Genomic DNA, 6882 nt, shown 5'->3' with positions numbered 1-6882 from the left:
AGGGGTCTTTGCCGTGTCTCTGACCGTCCACCCCAGAAAGCATCTCCTACATAGTGCTAATAGCACTATGGCAGTGGGTTTGATCCCTGTACAAGACATTCACCTAAGGGCTGGACTTGATGATTGTTGTGGGTCCCTTGCAATTCAGAATATTCTGTGATCTGTGTATCGTATCTTGAAATTGACGTGAAGCTAATACAGAGTATTATTCCCTCTTTGCAAATATCTGTTTACACAAATGATCTGTATAGATGCTCAGGCTAATATAAAAAAGGATTAACTCTCTGAAACTAGAGAAGACCTCATGAAAAACAGGTCAGAATGTCGAGTTAGCTAGTTAGGAATTGGGCAGGAGAGGGAAGTCCAAATGGAACGTCTTACATCACATGGCTCTTTCAATAATTATTTTTCTTAAAAAAAAAAAAGAGCATTTTAAAGTTCAGTGGATAGACTGTCCAGCCAAGGTGTGTGGAACAGAGGGCTAACACTCCTCTGTTTGGAGGTATTGAAAGCCACATCTTCATAAGCAAAGAGAGAATATTGTTATGATTTATTTTGGGAGATATGAATCTTAACAGTTTTTGGGAAAACACCTGCTTCAGAGCAGCATTAAGCATCGAAATTTTCTATTGCAGTCTGCAACCTCAGGATCTTGTCCAGAGAAGCCGCAGGGTTCTGGGGATGAGCATGGAACACCAACGAGACAGGTTATTGTTCATGAAACCATTTATTCAGCATGGGAACAAACTCAGATCCAGAACAGAGAGCCCAGAACAGAGGCACAGCAGGGGTTTTTGAGGGACAGAACTCTTGAGGGTCTCCACCCTTGAGGGTGGAGTTCAGGATCAGGGACCACTAGAAACACACCAAGGGAGAAACTCCCCAGGGACTCAAACCCAATCAGAACCCCTGGGCTGCCCTTCACAAGGGTTTGGGGTGGGACAATGTAACTCTGCCTCCCACGAGGCACGTCACAGCAATTTTCAGCATAAGCATGTAGGCTGCACTTGAACTACCTTGTGGGTACCCAGGCCAGAGTCCCATGAATACAGAGATGACAACATTGCTAAGCTGATATAGCACTACTGCAGCAATTCTATGGGTTTGACTGTAGCATACTTGTCTTATCTCTTTTGACACCTCTTCGAGGAGAGCTGTTGAAGGGAAGGAACTTTTGGCATATGAGAAGAAAAAGATAACTGTGTGCAGGAAGAGTTTTTGATGAGAAACTGTAATGTCCCCCCGTCAGCCTCCTCACATCCTCTTCTGTCAACCCATACATTATAAATAGAATTGTTTCAATAGATCTTATCCATTTTTCCTTTCAAGACTTTTACATCCTTTTGATTGACATTAAGGCAATTACAGAGAAAATTCTAAACCATTTCTTAAACATAAAGAAATAGTTTAGTTCCTTTTAATAGTGCCTACATATCTGAAGAAAGATGAGCGACCTCTCTGTAATCTTGGAACCCCTGTAAAACATCCCTTTCACTGCATCCTTACTCTTAGGGATCTAAACATAATTCTGTGTAGATTTAAGCCCCTTGCAAGAATTTATTCTGCCCAAAATTACCATCATTTATTTATAGATTTTTATATTTCAAAAGCAAAGGACTCATTATAGTCAAGTACAGTTCTTCCAAGATAAACCAGACTAATATTTTACAACAACTGTAGCACAGTGTGGAAAGAACGGAAATAAATAAATCCATTGGTGAGCCATTATCATTCACTTTACATAGTAAAAACCAAATAAGGCTGTCATTTTCTAACTTTTGTTGAAAAGAAATTGAAAAAGTATATCATTCTTTAACCTAGCAAGGAAAGAGAGAATTGTCTAATATTCTGCAATGCACTTTACTTGTGTAATACATATATTACAAAGGAGGGGGGAACACAATGAAGGTGACATAAAGTTGTAAAAGTAGATTATCATATCCCAGAATCATAAAAGACTCATTTGAAAGACACAGAGAATAAAGAACAAAAAAATCAATTAAGAGTAAGCAAAATAAATAGCAATTGTTTCTGTCTTCCTACACTGCTTTGCAGCTACTCTATCAGGCAGATAACAGGGTAGGTGAGTGTGGGTGTTGTAAAGGTCCAATTGACTCAAACACTCAGATTTCTGAAATAGTACATAACACTGAAGCATTACTTTTCAAGGATGCCGACATAATTACATAGTCTTTTCATCTGGAAAGTAAAAGAAACCTACTATCAATTTTCTTCCAGCTCAGTGGGTTGAAGTCACAAAAGTAAAGCAAAGAGTAAGCCCCCATGGCTCTTTGTCAGTGTGTTCAGGGGCAAATGAAGCTTTGGTAGACCAGATGAATAAAGCAGGGTCGCCCTCCATAAGATATTATCCTTTTCCCAAACACCTGACCTGGGAGTCAGTCATGATGAGCACAGTTTTGATCTTCACTCCTCATTGACCAGACTAAGCACTGACCCCAGTAGTTTGGTGAGCTCAAGCACATGACTCATGCTTGGCCTCCTACATCCGGCCACGCCTACAAAACCAATTCCCAGGGTACAGAAACAACGATCAGTTTCCAGTAAGTCTCCTCCAACACAGGAAATTTTGGACCAAGTGGCTATGCAGAAAGGCTTCTTAATTTTTGTCACTTATCCCTTCTATCGCTCAAGGCTGGTTCATCCTAGATCCTGTCACTTCCTGAATCATTACAGTGAAATCTGTAAGAATTTAATAATCACAATTTTGGATTTCTAAAACAGCTCTATTGAGGTTTTCCTTCTTAAGGGCCTCAGATAACCTGTGCCAGAGGATGATTGATGGCCAGCTGACATGTCTGGGGTGCTGAGAGCTAGTGAAACGTACACTGATGAGAAACCTGCTCAGAAAGATAAAGGGGTTTTTTGCAATTATACATAAAAAACACTGTCCAGTTTTCCTTGGAGCAGCTGCTGGTCACACATTAATTACCCTTTAGAAAAGACCATTACCAAAGGCTAATAAGGTTTAACCCTGTTGAGGAGAAAATACTTGTCCTGTAAAATATTTTTCAATAATCAAGATTTAATGACTTCCTTCAGAAAAAAAAAGGCAAATTCTGTCTTTAGAGGAATGTAAAGAGTTACACAGTATTCAGCTCCTTCAAGGGACCTCATGAAACACAGGACACAAATTATGCTGTAATTGGTTATATCCTAATTGTGTCAGATTACATGGAGAAATAAACAAAGCCTTTTCCATATAATATACCTGACAAGCATCTATTATAGCATTCTCCAGAAGCAATTTCCAGTAAGCCGTATTTTTGTGCACCGTCTTATTAAAAAGTAAAGGAAATTGGAGAGCATATTTGACAGATAAAATGAGAAAATTAATGGACACAGATAATCCACTCAGATATTCAGAACAGGTGTATGAAGCACCAAATTCAAAGGCACAAGAGAGGAAATACTTCAATACATGAAGAGAAAAGTGAATGGTACCATAGGTTTTCTTTTCTATTCCTTAGCATTATTAACTTACATACATGCATGCATACAGTAGCTCCAATAAATACTAAAAAAACATGGAAACATTTTTGGTCAAATCCTTTATATATACTAAATCCCACACAGTCTAATTCCCCCTTTTTCTCCCTCCTTCCCAAAAATATCCATTCATACATTGTACTCAGAGTAAAAAGCACAATTTTTAACTGAATGTTAAATACAATTATCATCACAATAATATTGCTTTGTCCATAGACATATCCACATAATGTGAATAACTTCTGGGTTTGTGAATAAAGTAATATAATAATTTTGTCTTCACTTAGAACTGTCCCATATTTCTTGCAGCAATCTTGGAAAAAATGTGTGAAACACTTCATGCTTTTCCTCAACTCTTTTTAAATACAGGATTTAAAGTGGATGTAAGATGTATGTATCTGTGCACCCTTTAAATGACATTATATGAAGTTCTGTGCATGCCTGTTCATGCTACTGCAAAAGCTCAAATTGATTTTGAACTTTACATCTACCATAGGAATGCATATTAGCATATGATGGACAAATCTGCAATTTCATATAGTGGTTACTGTGTAAGTACTGGGTCTTAAATCTACTGGGAATAGTGGTGTTCCAGAATATTGTCAACAGATTCTGTTCTAAAGGATGCTTTGTTTTCATTGTATTGAGCATCTTCTACGCAAGGTTATATTTTTTACATAATTTCCTTAATTAACTTTTATTGAGCAAAAAGCCATTTGCAAGAAACAATTTTCAAAATTTGGCACTGGGCAAAATACTCTTTTGATGATGATTATTAGATTTATCTTCACTTTGGGAAGGTTGTACAAGAAGATGGCAATAAAATAAACCACACTCTGTGGTATGCCTTAGATGCGGCATTGATTATGCGGCTGTGACTTTTCCATTGTGCCCCCATTCCTGCCATCCAGTCAGGCTCCTGACAGTAATGATTCAGGTTCTCATTCTTATTGAGCATCCCTTTCTATTTCTGTAAAATGCTTTTGGCTTCTAAACAGGTGTAACCCTTTTTTCTGTCCTCATTAGGCACTTTGCCAAGGAGAGAAAGGCTGATTCAACTTTCCTGTCAAACCATTTCTTTTAAAGTGGCACCTTTGAAAGTGAGATCTGATATTCTGCTCATGTGTCTGGGCTCAAGTCTGGAAGGCAACAGAGCATTCCTGGTTAGCCTAGAAATAAAATTCTTAAGCTTTAAGGCTGACATTGGAACATGGGGTTTTGTTCCTGCATTTCTCACTGAAAAATATATATGGTGTTTCAAATATTTCCAGTAAATTTGACCACAGATAAATAGATCTGTCATGGTTTTCTTAAGGTGCAATTATTCATATGAAAAAAGCTTTTCAGAAGATCAGTTCTGATGGTTTTTGTTTGGGGAACATTTGCTTTGGAGTAAAAGGGCTTCAGCCCATGCAGAAGCTGAAAGAAATAGATTCTTCATGTTAATATGGTTGTATCTGGTGAGTTTGTCTTCTACGTATTTGGGCTGCAGCCCTCCTCAAAACCTGCTAGGATGTTCCTTGCTCTGAGGAGCTCTCTCAGTGCCTGTGCCTTTCTGTGTACACCCCAGTAATGACATCCTGCAGTTCCATTGCCCACAGCCAGTGGAGGTCCTGTTCTTGAGGAACAATGCCTTGTATGGCCTTTGTTTTGAGTCTGTCAAGCTGCCTTGCCAAGTAATTTAAGATCCCTTCTGATTCAATGACTTACTGGTGAACAAAAGGCCATTTCACTCTATTTTCATCCTTTCCAAGATATTTTTGCTAGCAGAAGGCCTAGGCACAAATGTTCTGCATTGGAAGTCTGGCCTCCAACCTGGCTGCAAGTTGGTATGGGGCAAATTTTACACCTATATAGATCACAGTTAAATGACGAAGGTTAAGACTGAGGTTTATGCAACCAGCTACACATTTAGCTGGACCATTAGTGATTACATGGAACCCTCCCTAATTAGTTTTAATTACAAAATGTGGATGCAAGTGTGGATGTGCTGAATGCACAGATAATACCAATTTGAAAAAGAATCACCATTTTTTTCTTGCTTCTTTCTAGTTTGTTAAATCTCTACTGTAGCTGTCATGTGCCAAAGCTGTGTGTTTGGGATTTCAATAATCACTTCCTAAACTAAAGCTAAGCCTATTTTGCACATTTGATCTTAGTCTCAGCCTATATTTATGCTCTTAGTTGCCTGTTTTTCCATCCAGTCAGCACCTACACTTTTCTCCCCCCACCCTGGACTCAATCCAGTTTAGGAAATGAGATCTCCTGTGCTTTTGCTGTTGGAATTGCATGTCATATGAACAGTGACCAGCTGCCTCCAGCAAAGCTGTGAAGGTCTGACCAGTGGGTCACAGCTGCTCAATGGTGCTGTGCTGGGAATCATTCCCTGGGCTGGTGAGGATCTCAGCTGGGAGGCAGGAGCTCGCAGTGGGGCCAAGGTTGGCTGACCTCAGCCGTGGGGCTTGCCTGGGTCCAAATCTGAGCTCAGCACCATGAGCCAGCTTCCTTGGCTTCCAGCCTCAGCCTGGGTAAAAAGGCTGTCTGGGAATATCTCACTCATCCAAGAGCACATGCAGTTGTGTCACCATAACACCTGCACCACTATAGCCACCCTTAGACTGCTACCATACAGGCTTAAAATTAATAATGTAAAAAAAAAACAAAGGAAGAAATTAATTTAAAGAGTTCCCAATGATGCCAAATAATGTGCACACCTATCCAGAAAAAGAAGATTATATATACAAGTTACAAAGAATGTTAGCAAACATTATCATTAATGTGCACACCTTATCAACATACATTGATTTTATACACATCCTTTAATTTAAATAGCTTTGATTTTCTGTCTGGAAGACAAAAGAGAACATTAATAGCCATCGCTTACTGAATTTACAGAGCTGTGCATTAGCTCCTCTAAAATGATCTTGCGTTTGTTATGCTTTAAATATTAATATTAAAAATAATATTACAAATGCTGGTAACCTGAGTCATGTCTACATTATAGAAATAAATTGCATATTTGATATTAATTCACCCTGTTACTTCCTATCATCCTCCATAAAATAGTACACTTCCTGCAAAGCTACCAATAGCAATCTCTGTGTGCCAGTTTATTACCTGTATAGATATCATTATTCCCCTGTGACAGCAAAGTCAAATTCAAGGCATTTTTCATAAACTAGGAAAAATTACCTTTCCAGTGACATATGACACAACCTTCAACTACTAAATGAATCCAAGAAAAATTCTCTTCTGGGAAAAGACCTTGCATATGATTTGTCAGCCTTAAAAATATTTCTTGAGAAAGTTAATTCAGAGAGACTTTACAACTGAGCACTGTTTTCTGTTTATATTTAAACCATACTCTGATATGAT

Source organism: Poecile atricapillus, chromosome W (genome assembly GCF_030490865.1).
Source record: "Poecile atricapillus isolate bPoeAtr1 chromosome W, bPoeAtr1.hap1, whole genome shotgun sequence".
NCBI lineage: Eukaryota > Metazoa > Chordata > Aves > Passeriformes > Paridae > Poecile > Poecile atricapillus.
This window is presented reverse-complemented; position numbering follows the sequence as displayed.